The sequence below is a fragment of the Oncorhynchus nerka genome, unplaced genomic scaffold (assembly GCF_034236695.1).
Source record: "Oncorhynchus nerka isolate Pitt River unplaced genomic scaffold, Oner_Uvic_2.0 unplaced_scaffold_922, whole genome shotgun sequence".
Classification (NCBI taxonomy): Eukaryota; Metazoa; Chordata; class Actinopteri; order Salmoniformes; family Salmonidae; genus Oncorhynchus; species Oncorhynchus nerka.
This window is the reverse complement of record NW_027040382.1, coordinates 15,526-40,629: the sequence shown is the minus strand read 5'-3', so window position 1 is coordinate 40,629 and position 25,104 is coordinate 15,526. Positions and strand designations below refer to the sequence as shown.

At 46.4% G+C, this 25,104-nt stretch overlaps 1 long non-coding RNA gene across 1 annotated transcript; it reads right to left on the bottom strand.

Annotated features, from left to right (window-relative positions):
• Nucleotides 1-1,224: 1,224 nt before the first annotated feature.
• On the bottom strand, nt 1,225-23,357 carry LOC135570699 (uncharacterized). The gene is made up of 3 exons (XR_010463572.1): nt 23,165-23,357; nt 12,725-12,847; nt 1,225-1,316 (listed from the first exon to the last, which is right to left on the bottom strand). It is a non-coding gene; the product is annotated as an uncharacterized LOC135570699 (long non-coding RNA).
• Nucleotides 23,358-25,104: the final 1,747 nt, after the last annotated feature.

Sequence of the window (25,104 nt, the reverse complement as noted above, 5' to 3'; positions counted from 1 at the left end):
TGTACCAGTGTATTTATCCCTGTGTTTCCAGTCTCTCTGTACCAGTGTATTTATCCCTGTGTTTCCAGTCTCTCTGTACCAGTGTATTTATCCCTGTGTTTCCTGTCTCTCTGTACCAGTGTATTTATCCCTGTGTTTCCAGTCTCTCTGTACCAGTGTATTTATCCCTGTGTTTCCTGTCTCTCTGTACCAGTGTATTTATCCCTGTGTTTCCTGTCTCTCTGTACCAGTGTATTTATCCCTGTGTTTCCTGTCTCTCTGTACCAGTGTATTTATCCCTGTGTTTCCTGTCTCTCTGTACCAGTGTATTTATCCCTGTTTCCTGTCTCTCTGTACCAGTGTATTTATCCCTGTTTCCTGTCTCTCTGTACCAGTGTATTTATCCCTGTGTTTCCTGTCTCTCTGTACCAGTGTATTTATCCCTGTGTTTCCTGTCTCTCTGCCCCAGTGTATTTATCCCTGTGTTTCCTGTCTCTCTGTTCCAGTGTATTTATCCCTGTGTTTCCTGTCTCTCTGTACCAGTGTATTTATCCCTGTGTTTCCTGTCTCTCTGTACCAGTGTATTTATCCCTGTGTTTCCTGTCTCTCTGTACCAGTGTATTCATCCCTGTGTTTCCTGTCTCTCTGTACCAGTGTATTTATCCCTGTGTTTCCTGTCTCTCTGTGCCAGTGTATTTATCCCTGTGTTTCCTGTCTCTCTGTACCAGTGTATTTATCCCTGTGTTTCCTGTCTCTCTGTACCAGTGTATTTATCCCTGTGTTTCCTGTCTCTCTGTTCCAGTGTATTTATCCCTGTGTTTCCTGTCTCTCTGTACCAGTGTATTTATCCCTGTGTTTCCTGTCTCTCTGTACCAGTGTATTTATCCCTGTGTTTCCTGTCTCTCTGTACCAGTTCGTCTTGTACGTTTAGTCAAGTCAACCAGTGTGTTTTTCCCCATTACTCCTTTTGCTAGTCTTCCCGGTTTTGACCACTGCCCTGATCTTGAATCTGCCTGCCCTGAACTTGAGTCTGCCTGCCCTTCGGTACCTATAGGACTCTGAACTGGTTGTGACCTTTTGCCTGTCCACACCCATTCTCTTGATGAAATAAACATTGTAAGACTCCAACCATCTGCCTCCTGTGTCTCCAGCTGGGTCTCGCCTTGTGCCTTGATAAGTTCAGTGTAGAAAGAGAGAGCTGAGAGACGGAGAGCCAAAGAATGAGAGGGGATGTCTCACCTGGGGGTGTTGGTGGAGGAGGAGCCGGGGGTGTTGGTGGAGGAGGAGTTGGGGGTGTTGGTGGAGGAAGAGCTGGGGGAGACAGAGGGCGATGCCACCTGAATGAAAACATGGATTTTAGTAGACTTATTCTACATACAATATAAAAGGAGCCATTTGAAAACAACAACAGACACATTAAAAAACGACTGAGGATTTAACATGAAATAAAAATCTACAGGTTTATTTCTCATGTTGGTCTGCTGTGGTTATAATCAGGAGGGGATGAACAGCTCAGACAAGACTGGCTGTGGTTATAATCAGGAGGGAATGAACAGCTCAGACAAGACTGGCTGTGGTTATAATCAGGAGGGAATGAACAGCTCAGACAAGACTGGCTGTGGTTATAATCAGGAGGGGATGAACAGCTCAGACAAGACTGGCTGTGGTTATAATCAGGAGGGGATGAACAGCTCAGACAAGACTGGCTGTGGTTATAATCAGGAGGGAATGAACAGCTCAGACAAGACTGGCTGTGGTTATAATCAGGAGGGAATGAACAGCTCAGACAAGACTGGCTGTGGTTATAATCAGGAGGGAATGAACAGCTCAGACAAGACTGGCTGTGGTTATAATCAGGAGGGGATGAACAGCTCAGACAAGACTGGCTGTGGTTATAATCAGGAGGGAATGAACAGCTCAGACAAGACTGGCTGTGGTTATAATCAGGAGGAATGAACAGCTCAGACAAGACTGGCTGTGGTTATAATCAGGAGGGAATGAACAGCTCAGACAAGACTGGCTGTGGTTATAATCAGGAGGGGATGAACAGCTCAGACAAGACTGGCTGTGGTTATAATCAGGAGGGGATGAACAGCTCAGACAAGACTGGCTGTGGTTATAATCAGGAGGAGGGAATGAACAGCTCAGACAAGACTGGCTGTGGTTATAATCAGGGGGGATGAACAGCTCAGACAAGACTGGCTGTGGTTATAATCAGGAGGGGATGAACAGCTCAGACAAGACTGGCTGTGGTTATAATCAGGAGGGGATGAACAGCTCAGACAAGACTGGCTGTGGTTATAATCAGGAGGGAATGAACAGCTCAGACAAGACTGGCTGTGGTTATAATCAGGAGGGAATGAACAGCTCAGACAAGACTGGCTGTGGTTATAATCAGGAGGGGATGAACAGCTCAGACAAGACTGGCTGTGGTTATAATCAGGAGGGAATGAACAGCTCAGACAAGACTGGCTGTGGTTATAATCAGGAGGGAATGAACAGCTCAGACAAGACTGGCTGTGGTTATAATCAGGAGGGAATGAACAGCTCAGACAAGACTGGCTGTGGTTATAATCAGGAGGGGATGAACAGCTCAGACAAGACTGGCTGTGGTTATAATCAGGAGGGGATGAACAGCTCAGACAAGACTGGCTGTGGTTATAATCAGGAGGAGGGAATGAACAGCTCAGACAAGACTGGCTGTGGTTATAATCAGGGGGAGGGGATGAACAGCTCAGACAAGACTGGCTGTGGTTATAATCAGGGGGAGGGGATGGACAGCTCAGACAAGACTGGCTGTGGTTATAATCAGGAGGGGATGAACAGCTCAGACAAGACTGGCTGTGGTTATAATCAGGAGGAATGAACAGCTCAGACAAGACTGGCTGTGGTTATAATCAGGAGGGAATGAACAGCTCAGACAAGACTGGCTGTGGTTATAATCAGGAGGGAATGAACAGCTCAGACAAGACTGGCTGTGGTTATAATCAGGAGGAGGGAATGAACAGCTCAGACAAGACTGGCTGTGGTTATAATCAGGAGGGAATGAACAGCTCAGACAAGACTGGCTGTGGTTATAATCAGGAGGGAATGAACAGCTCAGACAAGACTGGCTGTGGTTATAATCAGGAGGGGATGAACAGCTCAGACAAGACTGGCTGTGGTTATAATCAGGAGGGAATGAACAGCTCAGACAAGACTGGCTGTGGTTATAATCAGGAGGGAATGAACAGCTCAGACAAGACTGGCTGTGGTTATAATCAGGAGGGAATGAACAGCTCAGACAAGACTGGCTGTGGTTATAATCAGGAGGGGATGAACAGCTCAGACAAGACTGGCTGTGGTTATAATCAGGAGGGGATGAACAGCTCAGACAAGACTGGCTGTGGTTATAATCAGGAGGAGGGAATGAACAGCTCAGACAAGACTGGCTGTGGTTATAATCAGGGGGGGATGAACAGCTCAGACAAGACTGGCTGTGGTTATAATCAGGAGGGGGATGAACAGCTCAGACAAGACTGGCTGTGGTTATAATCAGGAGGGGATGAACAGCTCAGACAAGACTGGCTGTGGTTATAATCAGGAGGGAATGAACAGCTCAGACAAGACTGGCTGTGGTTATAATCAGGAGGGAATGAACAGCTCAGACAAGACTGGCTGTGGTTATAATCAGGAGGGGATGAACAGCTCAGACAAGACTGGCTGTGGTTATAATCAGGAGGGAATGAACAGCTCAGACAAGACTGGCTGTGGTTATAATCAGGAGGGAATGAACAGCTCAGACAAGACTGGCTGTGGTTATAATCAGGAGGGAATGAACAGCTCAGACAAGACTGGCTGTGGTTATAATCAGGAGGGGATGAACAGCTCAGACAAGACTGGCTGTGGTTATAATCAGGAGGGGGATGAACAGCTCAGACAAGACTGGCTGTGGTTATAATCAGGAGGAGGGAATGAACAGCTCAGACAAGACTGGCTGTGGTTATAATCAGGGGGAGGGGATGAACAGCTCAGACAAGACTGGCTGTGGTTATAATCAGGGGGAGGGGATGGACAGCTCAGACAAGACTGGCTGTGGTTATAATCAGGAGGGGATGAACAGCTCAGACAAGACTGGCTGTGGTTATAATCAGGAGGGAATGAACAGCTCAGACAAGACTGGCTGTGGTTATAATCAGGAGGGAATGAACAGCTCAGACAAGACTGGCTGTGGTTATAATCAGGAGGGAATGAACAGCTCAGACAAGACTGGCTGTGGTTATAATCAGGAGGAGGGAATGAACAGCTCAGACAAGACTGGCTGTGGTTATAATCAGGAGGGAATGAACAGCTCAGACAAGACTGGCTGTGGTTATAATCAGGAGGGAATGAACAGCTCAGACAAGACTGGCTGTGGTTATAATCAGGAGGGGATGAACAGCTCAGACAAGACTGGCTGTGGTTATAATCAGGAGGGGAATGAACAGCTCAGACAAGACTGGCTGTGGTTATAATCAGGAGGGAATGAACAGCTCAGACAAGACTGGCTGTGGTTATAATCAGGAGGGAATGAACAGCTCAGACAAGACTGGCTGTGGTTATAATCAGGAGGGGATGAACAGCTCAGACAAGACTGGCTGTGGTTATAATCAGGAGGATGAACAGCTCAGACAAGACTGGCTGTGGTTATAATCAGGAGGAGGGAATGAACAGCTCAGACAAGACTGGCTGTGGTTATAATCAGGGGGATGAACAGCTCAGACAAGACTGGCTGTGGTTATAATCAGGAGGGGATGAACAGCTCAGACAAGACTGGCTGTGGTTATAATCAGGAGGGGATGAACAGCTCAGACAAGACTGGCTGTGGTTATAATCAGGAGGGAATGAACAGCTCAGACAAGACTGGCTGTGGTTATAATCAGGAGGGAATGAACAGCTCAGACAAGACTGGCTGTGGTTATAATCAGGAGGGGATGAACAGCTCAGACAAGACTGGCTGTGGTTATAATCAGGAGGGAATGAACAGCTCAGACAAGACTGGCTGTGGTTATAATCAGGAGGGAATGAACAGCTCAGACAAGACTGGCTGTGGTTATAATCAGGGGGGATGAACAGCTCAGACAAGACTGGCTGTGGTTATAATCAGGAGGGGATGAACAGCTCAGACAAGACTGGCTGTGGTTATAATCAGGAGGGGATGAACAGCTCAGACAAGACTGGCTGTGGTTATAATCAGGAGGAGGGAATGAACAGCTCAGACAAGACTGGCTGTGGTTATAATCAGGGGGGATGAACAGCTCAGACAAGACTGGCTGTGGTTATAATCAGGAGGGGATGAACAGCTCAGACAAGACTGGCTGTGGTTATAATCAGGAGGGGATGAACAGCTCAGACAAGACTGGCTGTGGTTATAATCAGGAGGGAATGAACAGCTCAGACAAGACTGGCTGTGGTTATAATCAGGAGGGAATGAACAGCTCAGACAAGACTGGCTGTGGTTATAATCAGGAGGGAATGAACAGCTCAGACAAGACTGGCTGTGGTTATAATCAGGAGGGGATGAACAGCTCAGACAAGACTGGCTGTGGTTATAATCAGGAGGAGGGAATGAACAGCTCAGACAAGACTGGCTGTGGTTATAATCAGGAGGGAATGAACAGCTCAGACAAGACTGGCTGTGGTTATAATCAGGAGGGAATGAACAGCTCAGACAAGACTGGCTGTGGTTATAATCAGGGGGAGGGGATGAACAGCTCAGACAAGACTGGCTGTGGTTATAATCAGGAGGGAATGAACAGCTCAGACAAGACTGGCTGTGGTTATAATCAGGAGGGAATGAACAGCTCAGACAAGACTGGCTGTGGTTATAATCAGGAGGGAATGAACAGCTCAGACAAGACTGGCTGTGGTTATAATCAGGAGGGAATGAACAGCTCAGACAAGACTGGCTGTGGTTATAATCAGGAGGGAATGAACAGCTCACACAAGACTGGCTGTGGTTATAATCAGGAGGGGATGAACAGCTCAGACAAGACTGGCTGTGGTTATAATCAGGAGGGGATGAACAGCTCAGACAAGACTGGCTGTGGTTATAATCAGGAGGGGATGGACAGCTCAGACAAGACTGGCTGTGGTTATAATCAGGAGGGGATGAACAGCTCAGACAAGACTGGCTGTGGTTATAATCAGGAGGGAATGAACAGCTCAGACAAGACTGGCTGTGGTTATAATCAGGAGTGAATGACCAGCTCAGACAAGACTGGCTGTGGTTATAATCAGGAGGGGATGAACAGCTCAGACAAGACTGGCTGTGGTTATAATCAGGAGGAGGGGATGAACAGCTCAGACAAGACTGGCTGTGGTTATAATCAGGAGGAGGGGATGAACAGCTCAGACAAGACTGGCTGTGGTTATAATCAGGGGGGGATGAACAGCTCAGACAAGACTGGCTGTGGTTATAATCAGGAGGAGGGGATGAACAGCTCAGACAAGACTGGCTGTGGTTATAATCAGGAGGGAATGAACAGCTCAGACAAGACTGGCTGTGGTTATAATCAGGAGGGGATGAACAGCTCAGACAAGACTGACTGTGGTTATAATCAGGAGGAGGGAATGAACAGCTCAGACAAGACTGGCTGTGGTTATAATCAGGAGGGAATGAACAGCTCAGACAAGACTGGCTGTGGTTATAATCAGGAGGGGATGAACAGCTCAGACAAGACTGGCTGTGGTTATAATCAGGAGGGAATGAACAGCTCAGACAAGACTGGCTGTGGTTATAATCAGGAGGAGGGGATGAACAGCTCAGACAAGACTGGCTGTGGTTATAATCAGGGGGGGATGAACAGCTCAGACAAGACTGGCTGTGGTTATAATCAGGAGGGGATGAACAGCTCAGACAAGACTGGCTGTGGTTATAATCAGGAGGGAATGAACAGCTCAGACAAGACTGGCTGTGGTTATAATCAGGAGGGAATGAACAGCTCAGACAAGACTGGCTGTGGTTATAATCAGGAGGAGGGGATGAACAGCTCAGACAAGACTGGCTGTGGTTATAATCAGGGGAGGGGATGAACAGCTCAGACAAGACTGGCTGTGGTTATAATCAGGAGGATGAACAGCTCAGACAAGACTGGCTGTGGTTATAATCAGGAGGGGGAATGAACAGCTCAGACAAGACTGGCTGTGGTTATAATCAGGAGGGGATGAACAGCTCAGACAAGACTGGCTGTGGTTATAATCAGGAGGGGAATGAACAGCTCAGACAAGACTGGCTGTGGTTATAATCAGGAGGGAATGAACAGCTCAGACAAGACTGGCTGTGGTTATAATCAGGAGGGAATGAACAGCTCAGACAAGACTGGCTGTGGTTATAATCAGGAGGGAATGAACAGCTCAGACAAGACTGGCTGTGGTTATAATCAGGAGGGAATGAACAGCTCAGACAAGACTGGCTGTGGTTATAATCAGGAGGGGATGAACAGCTCAGACAAGACTGGCTGTGGTTATAATCAGGAGGAATGAACAGCTCACACAAGACTGGCTGTGGTTATAATCAGGAGGGGATGAACAGCTCAGACAAGACTGGCTGTGGTTATAATCAGGAGGAGGGGAATGAACAGCTCAGACAAGACTGGCTGTGGTTATAATCAGGAGGGGGATGAACAGCTCAGACAAGACTGGCTGTGGTTATAATCAGGAGGGGGATGAACAGCTCAGACAAGACTGGCTGTGGTTATAATCAGGAGGAGGGAATGAACAGCTCAGACAAGACTGGCTGTGGTTATAATCAGGGGGAGGGGATGAACAGCTCAGACAAGACTGGCTGTGGTTATAATCAGGGGGAGGGGATGGACAGCTCAGACAAGACTGGCTGTGGTTATAATCAGGAGGGAATGAACAGCTCAGACAAGACTGGCTGTGGTTATAATCAGGAGGGAATGAACAGCTCAGACAAGACTGGCTGTGGTTATAATCAGGAGGGAATGAACAGCTCACACAAGACTGGCTGTGGTTATAATCAGGAGGGGATGAACAGCTCAGACAAGACTGGCTGTGGTTATAATCAGGAGGGGATGAACAGCTCAGACAAGACTGGCTGTGGTTATAATCAGGAGGGGATGAACAGCTCAGACAAGACTGGCTGTGGTTATAAGCAGGAGGGAATGAACAGCTCAGACAAGACTGGCTGTGGTTATAATCAGGAGGGAATGAACAGCTCAGACAAGACTGGCTGTGGTTATAATCAGGAGGGAATGAACAGCTCAGACAAGACTGGCTGTGGTTATAATCAGGAGGGGATGAACAGCTCAGACAAGACTGGCTGTGGTTATAATCAGGAGGGGATGAACAGCTCAGACAAGACTGGCTGTGGTTATAATCAGGAGGAGGGAATGAACAGCTCAGACAAGACTGGCTGTGGTTATAATCAGGGGGAGGGGATGGACAGCTCAGACAAGACTGGCTGTGGTTATAATCAGGAGGGGATGAACAGCTCAGACAAGACTGGCTGTGGTTATAATCAGGAGGGGATGAACAGCTCAGACAAGACTGGCTGTGGTTATAATCAGGAGGGAATGAACAGCTCAGACAAGACTGGCTGTGGTTATAATCAGGAGGGAATGAACAGCTCAGACAAGACTGGCTGTGGTTATAATCAGGAGGGAATGAACAGCTCAGACAAGACTGGCTGTGGTTATAATCAGGAGGGGATGAACAGCTCAGACAAGACTGGCTGTGGTTATAATCAGGAGGAGGGAATGAACAGCTCAGACAAGACTGGCTGTGGTTATAATCAGGAGGGAATGAACAGCTCAGACAAGACTGGCTGTGGTTATAATCAGGAGGGAATGAACAGCTCAGACAAGACTGGCTGTGGTTATAATCAGGGGGAGGGGATGAACAGCTCAGACAAGACTGGCTGTGGTTATAATCAGGAGGGAATGAACAGCTCAGACAAGACTGGCTGTGGTTATAATCAGGAGGGAATGAACAGCTCAGACAAGACTGGCTGTGGTTATAATCAGGAGGGAATGAACAGCTCAGACAAGACTGGCTGTGGTTATAATCAGGAGGGAATGAACAGCTCAGACAAGACTGGCTGTGGTTATAATCAGGAGGGAATGAACAGCTCACACAAGACTGGCTGTGGTTATAATCAGGAGGAGGGAATGAACAGCTCAGACAAGACTGGCTGTGGTTATAATCAGGAGGGGATGAACAGCTCAGACAAGACTGGCTGTGGTTATAATCAGGAGGGGATGGACAGCTCAGACAAGACTGGCTGTGGTTATAATCAGGAGGGGATGAACAGCTCAGACAAGACTGGCTGTGGTTATAATCAGGAGGGAATGAACAGCTCAGACAAGACTGGCTGTGGTTATAATCAGGAGGGAATGAACAGCTCAGACAAGACTGGCTGTGGTTATAATCAGGAGGGGATGAACAGCTCAGACAAGACTGGCTGTGGTTATAATCAGGAGGAGGGGATGAACAGCTCAGACAAGACTGGCTGTGGTTATAATCAGGGGGGGATGAACAGCTCAGACAAGACTGGCTGTGGTTATAATCAGGAGGAGGGGATGAACAGCTCAGACAAGACTGGCTGTGGTTATAATCAGGGGGAGGGGATGAACAGCTCAGACAAGACTGGCTGTGGTTATAATCAGGAGGGGATGAACAGCTCAGACAAGACTGGCTGTGGTTATAATCAGGAGGGGGGAATGAACAGCTCAGACAAGACTGGCTGTGGTTATAATCAGGAGGGAATGAACAGCTCAGACAAGACTGGCTGTGGTTATAATCAGGAGGGGATGAACAGCTCAGACAAGACTGGCTGTGGTTATAATCAGGGGGGATGAACAGCTCAGACAAGACTGGCTGTGGTTATAATCAGGAGGAGGGAATGAACAGCTCAGACAAGACTGGCTGTGGTTATAATCAGGGGGAGGGGATGAACAGCTCAGACAAGACTGGCTGTGGTTATAATCAGGAGGGAATGAACAGCTCAGACAAGACTGGCTGTGGTTATAATCAGGAGGGAATGAACAGCTCAGACAAGACTGGCTGTGGTTATAATCAGGAGGGAATGAACAGCTCAGACAAGACTGGCTGTGGTTATAATCAGGAGGAGGGGATGAACAGCTCAGACAAGACTGGCTGTGGTTATAATCAGGAGGGAATGAACAGCTCAGACAAGACTGGCTGTGGTTATAATCAGGAGGGAATGAACAGCTCAGACAAGACTGGCTGTGGTTATAATCAGGAGGAGGGGATGAACAGCTCAGACAAGACTGGCTGTGGTTATAATCAGGGGAGGGGATGAACAGCTCAGACAAGACTGGCTGTGGTTATAATCAGGAGGGGATGAACAGCTCAGACAAGACTGGCTGTGGTTATAATCAGGGGGGGATGAACAGCTCAGACAAGACTGGCTGTGGTTATAATCAGGGGGGGATGAACAGCTCAGACAAGACTGGCTGTGGTTATAATCAGGGGGGATGAACAGCTCAGACAAGACTGGCTGTGGTTATAATCAGGAGGGAATGAACAGCTCAGACAAGACTGGCTGTGGTTATAATCAGGAGGGGATGAACAGCTCAGACAAGACTGGCTGTGGTTATAATCAGGGGGGATGAACAGCTCAGACAAGACTGGCTGTGGTTATAATCAGGAGGGAATGAACAGCTCAGACAAGACTGGCTGTGGTTATAATCAGGAGGGGATGAACAGCTCAGACAAGACTGGCTGTGGTTATAATCAGGAGGGAATGAACAGCTCAGACAAGACTGGCTGTGGTTATAATCAGGAGGGAATGAACAGCTCAGACAAGACTGGCTGTGGTTATAATCAGGAGGGAATGAACAGCTCAGACAAGACTGGCTGTGGTTATAATCAGGAGGGGATGAACAGCTCAGACAAGACTGGCTGTGGTTATAATCAGGAGGGAATGAACAGCTCAGACAAGACTGGCTGTGGTTATAATCAGGAGGGAATGAACAGCTCAGACAAGACTGGCTGTGGTTATAATCAGGAGGAGGGGATGAACAGCTCAGACAAGACTGGCTGTGGTTATAATCAGGGGGAGGGGATGAACAGCTCAGACAAGACTGGCTGTGGTTATAATCAGGAGGGGATGAACAGCTCAGACAAGACTGGCTGTGGTTATAATCAGGAGGGGGGAATGAACAGCTCAGACAAGACTGGCTGTGGTTATAATCAGGAGGGGATGAACAGCTCAGACAAGACTGGCTGTGGTTATAATCAGGAGGGAATGAACAGCTCAGACAAGACTGGCTGTGGTTATAATCAGGGGGGGATGAACAGCTCAGACAAGACTGGCTGTGGTTATAATCAGGAGGGAATGAACAGCTCAGACAAGACTGGCTGTGGTTATAATCAGGGGGATGAACAGCTCAGACAAGACTGGCTGTGGTTATAATCAGGAGGGGGATGAACAGCTCAGACAAGACTGGCTGTGGTTATAATCAGGGGGATGAACAGCTCAGACAAGACTGGCTGTGGTTATAATCAGGGGGGATGAACAGCTCAGACAAGACTGGCTGTGGTTATAATCAGGGGGATGAACAGCTCAGACAAGACTGGCTGTGGTTATAATCAGGAGGGAATGAACAGCTCAGACAAGACTGGCTGTGGTTATAATCAGGAGGGGGATGAACAGCTCAGACAAGACTGGCTGTGGTTATAATCAGGAGGGGAATGAACAGCTCAGACAAGACTGGCTGTGGTTATAATCAGGAGGGAATGAACAGCTCAGACAAGACTGGCTGTGGTTATAATCAGGAGGGAATGAACAGCTCAGACAAGACTGGCTGTGGTTATAATCAGGAGGGGATGAACAGCTCAGACAAGACTGGCTGTGGTTATAATCAGGAGGGAATGAACAGCTCAGACAAGACTGGCTGTGGTTATAATCAGGAGGGGATGGACAGCTCAGACAAGACTGGCTGTGGTTATAATCAGGAGGGGATGAACAGCTCAGACAAGACTGGCTGTGGTTATAATCAGGAGGGGATGAACAGCTCAGACAAGACTGGCTGTGGTTATAATCAGGGGGAGGGGATGAACAGCTCAGACAAGACTGGCTGTGGTTATAATCAGGAGGGGATGAACAGCTCAGCTCCTCTCTCTCTGTTCAATAAAGTCAGAACAGATCCCCACTGTCTTCCTCTCTCTCTGTTCAATAAAGTCAGAACAGATCCCCACTGTCTTCCTCTCTCTCTGTTCAATAAAGTCAGAACAGATCCCCACTGTCTTCCTCTCTCTGTTCAATAAAGTCAGAACAGATCCCCACTGTCTTCCTCTCTCTGTTCAATAAAGTCAGAACAGATCCCCACTGTCTTCCTCTCTCTGTTCAATAAAGTCAGAACAGATCCCCACTGTCTTCCTCTCTCTGTTCAATAAAGTCAGAACAGATCCCCACTGTCTTCCTCTCTCTGTTCAATAAAGTCAGAACAGATCCCCACTGTCTTCCTCTCTCTGTTCAGTAATGAAAACAGGTATGTTTGATACCTGTAGGTAGAATAAAGTCAGACCATGAAAACAGGTATGTTTGATACCTGTAGGTAGAATAAAGTCAGACCATGAAAACAGGTATGTTTGATACCTGTAGGTAGAATAAAGTCAGACCATGAAAACAGGTATGTTTGATACCTGTAGGTAGAATAAAGTCAGACCATGAAAACAGGTATGTTTGATACCTGTAGGTAGAATAAAGTCAGACCATGAAAACAGGTATGTTTGATACCTGTAGGTAGAAGTCCCCGGGGCGGAGGACACGTGGGTCCAGAGGAGAGAGCTGGATGATCACCTTGTCCTGGAGACACAGAGGCCAGCCCTGGTGCCGGAATAACAGGCCGCAGTACGGGAACTACAGGAGAGATGGAGATGGAGAGGGAGACTGAGTAAATAAATCAACTACAGGAGAGATGGAGAGGGAGACTGAGTAAATAAATCAACTACAGGAGAGATGGAGAAGGAGAAGGAGACTGAGTAAATAAATCAACTACTGGAGAGATGGAGAAGGAGAGGGAGACTGAGTAAATAAATCAACTACAGGAGAGATGGAGAAGGAGAAGGAGACTGAGTAAATAAATCAACTACAGGAGAGATGGAGAAGGAGAAGGAGACTGAGTAAATAAATCAACTACAGGAGAGATGGAGAAGGAGAGGGAGACTGAGTAAATAAATCAACTACAGGAGAGATGGAGAAGGAGACTGAGTAAATAAATCAACTACAGGAGAGATGGAGAAGGAGACTGAGTAAATAAATCAACTACAGGAGAGATGGAGAAGGAGACTGAGTAAATAAATCAACTACAGGAGAGAAGGAGAAGGAGAAGGAGACTGAGTAAATAAATCAACTACAGGAGAGAGGGAGAAGGAGAAGGAGACTGAGTAAATAAATCAACTACTGGAGAGATGGAGAAGGAGAAGGAGACTGAGTAAATAAATCAACTACAGGAGAGATGGAGAAGGAGAAGGAGACTGAGTAAATAAATCAACTACAGGAGAGAGGGAGAAGGAGAAGGAGACTGAGTAAATAAATCAACTACAGGAGAGATGGAGAAGGAGAAGGAGACTGAGTAAATAAATCAACTACAGGAGAGATGGAGAAGGAGAAGGAGACTGAGTAAATAAATCAACTACAGGAGAGATGGAGAAGGAGAAGGAGACTGAGTAAATAAATCAACTACAGGAGAGATGGAGAAGGAGACTGAGTAAATAAATCAACTACAGGAGAGATGGAGAAGGAGAAGGAGACTGAGTAAATAAATCAACTACAGGAGAGATGGAGAAGGAGACTGAGTAAATAAATCAACTACAGGAGAGAAGGAGAAGGAGAAGGAGACTGAGTAAATAAATCAACTACAGGAGAGATGGAGATGGAGAAGGAGACTGAGTAAATAAATCAACTACAGGAGAGATGGAGATGGAGAAGGAGACTGAGTAAATAAATCAACTACAGGAGAGATGGAGAAGGAGAAGGAGACTGAGTAAATAAATCAACTACAGGAGAGAAGGAGAAGGAGAAGGAGACTGAGTAAATAAATCAACTACAGGAGAGATGGAGAAGGAGAAGGAGACTGAGTAAATAAATCAACTACAGGAGAGAAGGAGAAGGAGAAGGAGACTGAGTAAATAAATCAACTACAGGAGAGATGGAGAAGGAGAAGGAGACTGAGTAAATAAATCAACTACAGGAGAGATGGAGAAGGAGACTGAGTAAATAAATCAACTACAGGAGAGATGGAGAAGGAGAAGGAGACTGAGTAAATAAATCAACTACAGGAGAGATGGAGAAGGAGAAGGAGACTGAGTAAATAAATCAACTACAGGAGAGAAGGAGAAGGAGACTGAGTAAATAAATCAACTACAGGAGAGATGGAGAAGGAGAAGGAGAGGGAGTAAATAAATCAACTACAGGAGAGATGGAGAAGGAGAAGGAGACTGAGTAAATAAATCAACTACAGGAGAGATGGAGAAGGAGAAGGAGACTGAGTAAATAAATCAACTACAGGAGAGAAGGAGAAGGAGACTGAGTAAATAAATCAACTACAGGAGAGATGGAGAAGGAGAAGGAGACTGAGTAAATAAATCAACTACAGGAGAGATGGAGAAGGAGAAGGAGACTGAGTAAATAAATCAACTACAGGAGAGATGGAGATGGAGAAGGAGACTGAGTAAATAAATCAACTACAGGAGAGATGGAGATGGAGAAGGAGACTGAGTAAATAAATCAACTACAGGAGAGAAGGAGAAGGAGAAGGAGACTGAGTAAATAAATCAACTACAGGAGAGATGGAGATGGAGAAGGAGACTGAGTAAATAAATCAACTACAGGAGAGATGGAGAAGGAGAAGGAGACTGAGTAAATAAATCAACTACAGGAGAGATGGAGATGGAGATGGAGAAGGAGACTGAGTAAATAAATCAACTACAGGAGAGATGGAGAAGGAGACTGAGTAAATAAATCAACTACAGGAGAGATGGAGAAGGAGAAGGAGACTGAGTAAATAAATCAACTACAGGAGAGATGGAGAAGGAGAAGGAGACTGAGTAAATAAATCAACTACAGGAGAGATGGAGAAGGAGACTGAGTAAATAAATCAACTACAAAAGAGATGGAGAAGGAGAAGGAGACTGAGTAAATAAATCAACTACAGGAGAGATGGAGAAGGAGACTGAGTAAATAAATCAACTACAGGAGAGATGGAGAAGGAGACTGAGTAAATAAATCAACTACTGGAGAGATGGAGAAGGAGAAGGAGACTGAGTAAATACATCAACTACAGGAGAGATGGAGAAGGAGAGGGAGACTGAGTAAATAAATCAACTACAGGAGAGAAGGAGAAGGAGAAGGAGACTGAGTAAATAAATCAACTACAGGAGAGATGGAGAAGGAGAAGGAGAGGGAGACTGAGTAAATAAATCAACTACAGGAGAGATGGAGAAGGAGACTGAGTAAATAAATCAACTACAGGAGAGATGGAGAAGGAGACTGAGTAAATAAATCAACTACAGGAGAGATGGAGAAGGAGAAGGAGACTGAGTAAATAAATCAACTACAGGAGAGATGGAGAAGGAGACTGAGTAAATAAATCAACTACAGGAGAGATGGAGAAGGAGAAGGAGACTGAGTAAATAAATCAACTACAGGAGAGAAGGAGAAGGAGAAGGAGACTGAGTAAATAAATCAACTACAGGAGAGATGGAGAAGGAGACTGAGTAAATAAATCAACTACAGGAGAGATGGAGAAGGAGAAGGAGACTGAGTAAATAAATCAACTACAGGAGAGATGGAGAAGGAGAAGGAGACTGAGTAAATAAATCAACTACAGGAGAGATGGAGAAGGAGAAGGAGAGGGAGACTGAGTAAATAAATCAACTACAGGAGAGATGGAGAAGGAGAAGGAGACTGAGTAAATAAATCAACTACAGGAGAGAAGGAGAAGGAGACTGAGTAAATAAATCAACTACAGGAGAGAAGGAGAAGGAGAAGGAGAAGGAGACTGAGTAAATAAATCAACTACAGGAGAGAAGGAGAAGGAGAAGGAGAGGGAGACCGAGTAAATAAATCAACTACAGGAGAGAAGGAGAAGGAGAAGGAGACTGAGTAAATAAATCAACTACAGGAGAGATGGAGAAGGAGAAGGAGACTGAGTAAATAAATCAACTACAGGAGAGATGGAGAAGGAGAGGGAGACTGAGTAAATAAATCAACTACAGGAGAGATGGAGAAGGAAGGAGACTGGAGAATCAACTACAGGAGAGATAGAAGGAGACTGAGTAAATAAATCAACTACAGGAGAGATGGAGAAGGAGACTGAGTAAATAAATCAACTACAGGAGAGAAGGAGAAGGAGAAGGAGACTGAGTAAATAAATCAACTACAGGAGAGATGGAGAAGGAGACTGAGTAAATAAATCAACTACAGGAGAGATGGAGAAGGAGAAGGAGACTGAGTAAATAAATCAACTACAGGAGAGATCGAGAAGGAGAAGGAGAGGGAGACTGAGTAAATAAATCATTCCTTTGCTAAAACATGAACTATGTCAACAAGTAGAGTTTGATGAGTGACAGAGAGAGAGAGAGAGAGAGAGAGAGAGAGAGAGAGAGAGGTGGGGGAGACATTGAAGTAAATCATTTTACTGATAAAACGTAAAGTGATTTCCGCTCAGAGGTCGTCTTTCAGCCCGGGCAGCCACACACCGGAAAACAAATCATCCGATCCCTCCCTCTCATCCCCCTTTCCCATTTCAGAGCCCCCCAATCCTCTCCACTCTAAACAAGGGTTTCTGTGATGCTCTCTGATAACGCTGAGAAACACAGACCCCTGCTCTGTCTGTCTTCCCTCCACCTCCTCTTCCCTCCCCCTCCTCTTTCTTCCCTCCTTCCCTTCATTCTTCCTTCACTCCCCCTCCTCCCATCCTCTCTTCCTCTCCCTGAGTGAGAGACAGAACAGGAGAGGACTGAGCTCCTCCATCCATCTCTCTCTCTCTCTCGCTCTCTCATTTGATCACTCTCTCTTTTCCTTGTCAGAAGTTGTTTCCTCCTGAGTCACTAATAGAGGTGCTCTCCCTGTCTCTATTGCTCTGAGTCACCTAAACCAGGTGTCTCCTCCTGAGTCACTAATAGAGGTGCTCTCCCTGTCTCTATTGCTCTGTCACCTAAACCAGGTGTCTCCTCCTGAGTCACTAATAGAGGTGCTCTCCCTGTCTCTATTGCTCTGAGTCACCTAAACCAGGTGTCTCCCCCTGAGTCACTAATAGAGGTGCTCTCCCTGTCTCTATTGCTCTGAGTCACCTAAACCAGGTGTCTCCTCCTGAGTCACTAATAGAGGTGCTCTCCCTGTCTCTATTGCTCTGAGTCACCTAAACCAGGTGTTTCCTCCTGAGTCACTAATAGAGGTGCTCTCCCTGTCTCTATTGCTCTGAGTCACCTAAACCAGGTGTCTCCTCCTGAGTCACTAATAGAGGTGCTCTCCCTGTCTCTATTGCTCTGAGTCACCTAAACCAGGTGTCTCCTCCTGAGTCACTAATAGAGGTGCTCTCCTGTCTCTATTGCTCTGAGTCACCTAAACCAGGTGTCTCCCCCTGAGTCACTAATAGAGGTGCTCTCCCTGTCTCTATTGCTCTGAGTCACCTAAACCAGGTGTCTCCTCCTGAGTCACTAATAGAGGTGCTCTCCCTGTCTCTATTGCTCTGAGTCACCTAAACCAGGTGTCTCCTCCTGAGTCACTAATAGAGGTGCTCTCCCTGTCTCTATTGCTCTGAGTCACCTAAACCAGGTGTCTCCTCCTGAGTCACTAATAGAGGTGCTCTCCCTGTCTCTATTGCTCTGAGTCACCTAAACCAGGTGTCTCCTCCTGAGTCACTAATAGAGGTGCTCTCCCTGTCTCTATTGCTCTGAGTCACCTAAACCAGGTGTCTCCTCCTGAGTCACTAATAGAGGTGCTCTCCCTGTCTCTATTGCTCTGAGTCACCTAAACCAGGTGTCTCCTCCTGAGTCACTAATAGAGGTGCTCTCCCTGTCTCTATTGCTCTGAGTCACCTAAACCAGGTGTCTCCTCCTGAGTCACTAATAGAGGTGCTCTCCCTGTCTCTATTGCTCTGAGTCACCTAAACCAGGTGTCTCCTCCTGAGTCACTAATAGAGGTGCTCTCCCTGTCTCTATTGCTCTGAGTCACCTAAACCAGGTGTCTCCTCCTGAGTCACTAATAGAGGTGCTCTCCCTGTCTCTATTGCTCTGAGTCACCTAAACCAGGTGTTTCCTCCTGAGTCACTAATAGAGGTGCTCTCCCTGTCTCTATTGCTCTGAGTCACCTAAACCAGGTGTCTCCTCCTGAGTCACTAATAGAGGTGCTCTCCCTGTCTCTATTGCTCTGAGTCACCTAAACCAGGTGTCTCCTCCTGAGTCACTAATAGAGGTGCTCTCCTGTCTCTATTGCTCTGAGTCACCTAAACCAGGTGTCTCCTCCTGAGTCACTAATAGAGGTGCTCTCCCTGTCTCTATTGCTCTGAGTCACCTAAACCAGGTGTCTCCTCCTGAGTCACTAATAGAGGTGCTCTCCCTGTCTCTATTGCTCTGAGTCACCTAAACCAGGTGTCTCCTCCTGAGTCACTAATAGAGGTGCTCTCCCTGTCTCTATTGCTCTGAGTCACCTAAACCAGGTGTCTCCTCCTGAGTCACTAATAGAGGTGCTCTCCCTGTCTCTATTGCTCTGAGTCACCTAAACCAGGTGTTTCCTCCTGAGTCACTAATAGAGGTGCTCTCCCTGTCTCTATTGCTCTGAGTCACCTAAACCAGGTGTCTCCTCCTGAGTCACTAATAGAGGTGCTCTCCCTGTCTCTATTGCTCTGAGTCACCTAAACCAGGTGTCTCCTCCTGAGTCACTAATAGAGGTGCTCTCCCTGTCTCTATTGCTCTGAGTCACCTAAACCAGGTGTCTCCTCCTGAGTCACTAATAGAGGTGCTCTCCCTGTCTCTATTGCTCTGAGTCACCTAAACCAGGTGTCTCCTCCTGAGTCACTAATAGAGGTGCTCTCCCTGTCTCTATTGCTCTGAGTCACCTAAACCAGGTGTCTCCTCCTGAGTCACTAATAGAGGTGCTCTCCCTGTCTCTATTGCTCTGAGTCACCTAAACCAGGTGTTTCCTCCTGAGTCACTAATAGAGGTGCTCTCCCTGTCTCTATTGCTCTGAGTTACCTAAACGAGGTGTTTTCTCCCATGTCTTACTACTCATCCAGGTGGTGAGCCATTCCCTCTCATTACGCCGCTCTCGGCCTGGTCTTGTCCGGTCATGCCTGTGATTTTTTTATTTAAAAAAAATGTTACCTTCATTTAACCAGGCAAGTCAGTTAAGAACAAATTCTTATTTTCAATGACGGCCTGGGAACAGTGGGCTAACTGCCTGTTCAGGGGCAGAACGACAGATTTGTACCTTGTCAGCTCGGGGGTTTGACCTTGCAACCTTCCGGCTACTAGTCCAATGCTCTAACCACTAGGCTACTCCTGGTGTGTTGTCAGAATGGAACACCAATACAGAACTCCTGGTGTGTTGTCAGAATGGAACACAACACCAATACAGAACTCCTGGTGTGTTGTCAGAATGGAACACCAATACAGAACTCCTGGTGTGTTGTCAGAATGGAACACCAATACAGAACTCCTGGTGTGTTGTCAGAATGGAACACCAATACAGAACTCCTGGTGTGTTGTCAGAATGGAACACAACACCAATACAGAACTCCCGGTGTGTTGTCAGAATGGAACACTACACCAATACAGAACTCCTGGTGTGTTGTCAGAATGGAACACAACACCAATACAGAACTCCTGGTGTGTTGTCAGAATGGAACACAACACCAATACAGAACTCCTGGTGTGTTGTCAGAATGGAACACCAATACAGAACTCCTGGTGTGTTGTCAGAATGGAACACCAATACAGAACTCCTGGTGTGTTGTCAGAATGGAACACTACACCAATACAGAACTCCTGGTGTGTTGTCAGAATGGAACACAACACCAATACAGAACTCCTGGTGTGTTGTCAGAATGGAACACTACACCAATACAGAACTCCTGGTGTGTTGTCAGAATGGAACACAACACCAATACAGAACTCCTGGTGTGTTGTCAGAATGGAACACAACATCAGTACAGAACTCCTGGTGTGTTGTCAGAATGGAACACTACACCAATACAGAACTCCTGGTGTGTTGTCAGAATGGAACACAACACCAATACAGAACTCCTGGTGTGTTGTCAGAATGGAACACAACACCAATACAGAACTCCTGGTGTGTTGTCAGAATGGAACACAACACCAATACAGAACTCCTGGTGTGTTGTCAGAATGGAACACCACACCAATACAGAACTCCTGGTGTGTTGTCAGAATGGAACACAACACCAGTACAGAACTCCTGGTGTGTTGTCAGAATGGAACACAACACCAATACAGAACTCCTGGTATGTTGTCAGAATGGAACACAACACCAATACAGAACTCCTGGTGTGTTGTCAGAATGGACACAACACCAATACAGAACTCCTGGTGTGTTGTCAGAATGGAACACAACACCAATACAGAACTCCTGGTGTGTTGTCAGAATGGAACACAACACCACACCAATACAGAACTCCTGGTGTGTTGTCAGAATGGAACACCAATACAGAACTCCTGGTGTGTTGTCAGAATGGAACACAACACCAATACAGAACTCCTGGTGTGTTGTCAGAATGGAACACAACACCAATACAGAACTCCTGGTGTGTTGTCAGAATGGAACACCAATACAGAACTCCTGGTGTGTTGTCATTTGCAAACATTTCTAAAAACCTGTTTTTGATTTGTCATTATGGAGTATTGTGTATAAACAGATGACGGGAAAAAAAGTATTTAATCAATTTTAGAATAAGGCTGTACCCTAACACTGTACCCTAGGCTGTACCCTAACACAATGTGGAAGAGGTCAAAGGGTCTGAATACTTTCCCAATGCACTACTGTTGACCAGGGCACTGAACAGGGTGGCATTGGAGGCACAGCCTATTCTCTCTGGGGAGGAAGGTGTCATATTATATGACCTGGGAAGACTGGAGGCCTGAATAGACTAGGTGTGTTCATTTAAAGAGAGAAAGAAAACCAACCTCCACATTCCTCTCTTTACCTTCCCCCCCTCCCTCCCCTCTTCTCCCCCTCCCCCCTCCCCCCTCCCTCCCTGACCCAACTCAACAGCAGCAGCAGGACCACAACAACACCAGGAGTTAGAGCTGGGTTTCATCAGCCGCCCCTCCCTCCTATATAGTATAGTAGCAGTGTAGTAGTAGCAGTAGTAGTAGTGGTGCTAGTAAATACCAGTAGTGGCAGCAGCAGCAGCAGCAGTGGCAGTGCACCAGTGGTGGTGGTGCCAGTAGTAGTGCAGTAGTAGTGGTAGCCAGTGGTGGTGGTAGTGGCACCAGCAGCAGTAGTAGCAGCAGCAGTAGCAGCAGTGCACCAGTGGTGGCAGTAGCAGTAGCAGCACCAGCAGTAGCACCAGCAGTGGTAGTAGTAGTAGTAGTAGGTAGTAGTAGTAATGGTATTAGAGCAGCAGTACTAGTAATACCAGTAGTAGCATAGCAGTAGTAGTAGTGGTGGTGGTGGTAGTAGTAACAGTAGTAGCAGCAGTATCAGTAGTAGGTAGTAGTAGTATCAGTAGTAGTATAGCAGTAGTGGTAGTAACTATAGTATAACGTAGTAGTAGTAGTAGTTTAAGGTAACTATAGTATAAATGTAGTGAGTAGTAGTATAAGGGTATCTATAGTATAACGTAGTAGTAGTAGTATAAGGTATCTACAGAATAACGTAGTAGTAGTAGTATAAGGTAACTATAGTATAACGTAGTAGCTACTCACACAGGCATGTTGGGATGGTCAGTAGTAGTATAAGGTATCTATATAAACGTAGTAGTAAGTAGTAGTATAAGGTATCTATAGTATAACGTAGTAGTAGTAGTATCAGTATAAGGTATCTATAGTATAACGTAGTAGTAGCAGTAGTAGTATAAGGTATCTATAGTATAACATAGTAGTAGTAGTATCAGTATAAGGTATCTATAGTATAACGTAGTAGTAGTAGTATAAGGTATCTATAGTATAACGTAGTAGTAGCAGTAGTAGTATAAGGTATCTATAGTATAACGAGTAGTAGTAGTATAAGGTAACTATAGTATACAGTCGTAGTAGCAGTAGTAGTATAAGGTACTATAGTAACGTAGTAGTAGTAGTATAAGGTAACTATAGTATAACGTAGTAGTAGTAGCAGTAGTAGTATAAGGTATCTATAGTATAACGTAGTAGCTACTCACACAGGCATGTTGCTGGGATGGTCAGTAGTAGTATAAGGTAACTATAGCATAACGTAGTAGTAGTAGTATAAGGTAACTATAGTATAACATAGTCATAGTAGCAGTAGTAGTATAAGGTATCCATAGCATAACGTAGTAGTAGTAGTATAAGGCACCATAGCATAACGTAGTAGTAGCAGCAGTAGTAGCATAAGCTATCCATAGCATAATGTAGCAGCAGTAGCATAAGGCATCTATAGCATAACGTAGTAGTAGCAGTAGTAGTATAAGGTATCTATAGTATAACGTAGTAGTAGTAGTAGTAGTATAAGGTATCTATAGTATAACGAGTAGTAGCAGTAGTAGTATAAGGTATCTATAGTATAACGTAGTAGCTACTCACACAGGCATGTTGCTGGATGGTCAGTAGTATAAAGGTAACTATAGCATAACGAGTAGTAGTAGTAGTAGTATAAGGTAACTATAGTATAAATGTAGTAGTAGTAGTAGTATAAGGTAACTATATATAGTATAACGTAGTCGTAGTAGTAGTGGTATAAGGTTACTATAGTATAGCGTAGTAGTAGTAGTATAAGGTAACCATATAGTATAACATAGTCGTAGTAGTAGTAGTATAAGGCATCTATAGTATAACGTAGTAGTAGTAGTATAAGGTAACTATAGTATAACGTAGTAGCTACTCACACAGGCATGTTGCTGGATGGTCAGTAGTATCAGTATAAGGTATCTATAGTATAACGTAGTAGTAGTAGCAGTAGTAGTAGTATAAGGTATCTATAGTATAACGTAGTAGTAGTAGTATAAGGTATCTATAGTATAACGTAGTAGCTACTCACACAGGCATGTTGCTGGATGGTCTGCAGGATGTGTTTGGCAGGGACCAGGAAGTCAATAAGGTATCTTAATCCGTCTCCTCTGTAGCTGGTCTCCACCACATCAAATACCTGACACAGCACCGTGGAGGCTGTGGCATCAAAGGGAGGGTAGAGGGCTGAGAGGGTGTTCTGGATACAACTGTCCAGAGATTCAGAGTCCTGAGGAGAGAGGAGAGGAGGAGAGGATGAGAGGAGAGGAGAGGAGGAGAGGATGAGAGGGTGTTCTGGATACAACTGTCCAGAGATTCAGAGTCCTGAGGAGAGAGGAGAGGAGAGGAGGAGAGGAGAGGAGGAGAGGAGGAGAGGATGAGAGGAGAGAGGAGAGGAGGAGAGATGAGAGGATGAGAGGAGAGGAGGAGAGGATGAGAGGGTGCTCTGGATACAACTGTCCAGAGATTCAGAGTCCTGAGGAGAGGGGAGGAGAGGATGAGAGGAGAGGGAGGGAGGAGAGAGGAGGAGAGGATGAGAGGAGGAGAGGAGAGAGAGGATGAGAGGGGTGTTCTGGATACAACTGTCCAGAGATTCAGAGTCCTGAGGAGAGAGGGAGAGGAGGAGAGGATGAGAGGAGAGGAGGAGAGGAGAGGAGGAGAGGAGAGGAGGAGAGGATGAGAGGAGAGGAGGAGAGAGGAGAGGATGAGAGGAGAGAGGAGGAGAGAGGGAGGAGGAGAGGATGAGAGGGTGTTCTGGATACAACTGTCCAGAGATTCAGAGTCCTGAGGAGAGAGGAGAGGATGAGAGGAGAGGAGGAGAGGAGAGGGGGAGGGCAGGAGAGGAGAGGAGGAGAGAGGAGAGGATGAGAGAGGAGAGGAGAGGGGAGGGCAGGAGAGGAGAGGAGGAGAGAGAGGGAGAGGAGGGCAGGAGAGGAGAGGAGGAGAGAGGAGAGGAGAGGAGAGGAGGGCAGGAGAGGAGAGGGAGGAGAGGGGAGGAGGAGAAAGAGGATGAGAGGAGAGAGGATGAGAGGAGAAGAGAGGAGAGGGATGAGAGAGGATAGGATGAGAGAGAGGAGATGATAGGAGAGAGGAGAGGATGAGAGAGGAGAGGATGATGAGAGAGGAGAGGATGAGAGAGAAGAGAAGAGAGAGAGGAGAGGAGAGGATGAGAGAGGAGAGGATGAGAGAGGAGAGGATGAGAGAGAAGAGAAGAGAGGAGAAGAGAGGAGAAGAGAAGAGAGGATGAGAGAGAGGAAAGGATGAGAGAAGAGAAGAGAGGATAGGAGAAAGGAGAGGAGAGGATGAGAGAGGAGAGGATGAGAGAGGAGAGGATGAGAGAAGAGAGGAGAGGAGAGGAGAGAGGAGAGGAGAGGATGAGAGAGGAGAGGGATGAGAGAGGAGAGGATGAGAGAGAAGAGAAGAGAGGAGAGGAGAGGAGAGGATGAGAGAGGAGAGGATGAGAGAGGAGAGGATGAGAGAGAAGAGAAGAGAGGAGAAAGAAGAGAGGAGAAGAGAAGAGAGGATGAGAGAGGAGAGGATGAGAGAAGAGAAGAGAGGATAGGAGAAAGGAGAGAGAGGGATGAGAGAGGAGAGGATGAGAGAGGAGAGGATGAGAGAAGAGAGGAGAGGAGAGGAGAGGAGGAGAGGATGAGAGGAGAGGAGAGGAGGAGAGGATGAGAGGGTGTTCTGGATACAACTGTCCAGAGATTCAGAGTCCTGAGGAGAGAGGAGAGAGGAGAGGAGGAGAGGAGAGGAGGAGAGGAGGAGAGGATGAGAGGAGAGGAGAGAGGAGAGGAGGAGAGGATGAGAGGATGAGAGGAGAGGAGGAGAGGATGAGAGGGTGCTCTGGATACAACTGTCCAGAGATTCAGAGTCCTGAGGAGAGGAGGAGAGGAGGAGAGGAGAGGAGGGGAGGAGAGAGGAGGAGAGGATGAGAGGAGGAGAGGAGGAGAGGATGAGAGGGTGTTCTGG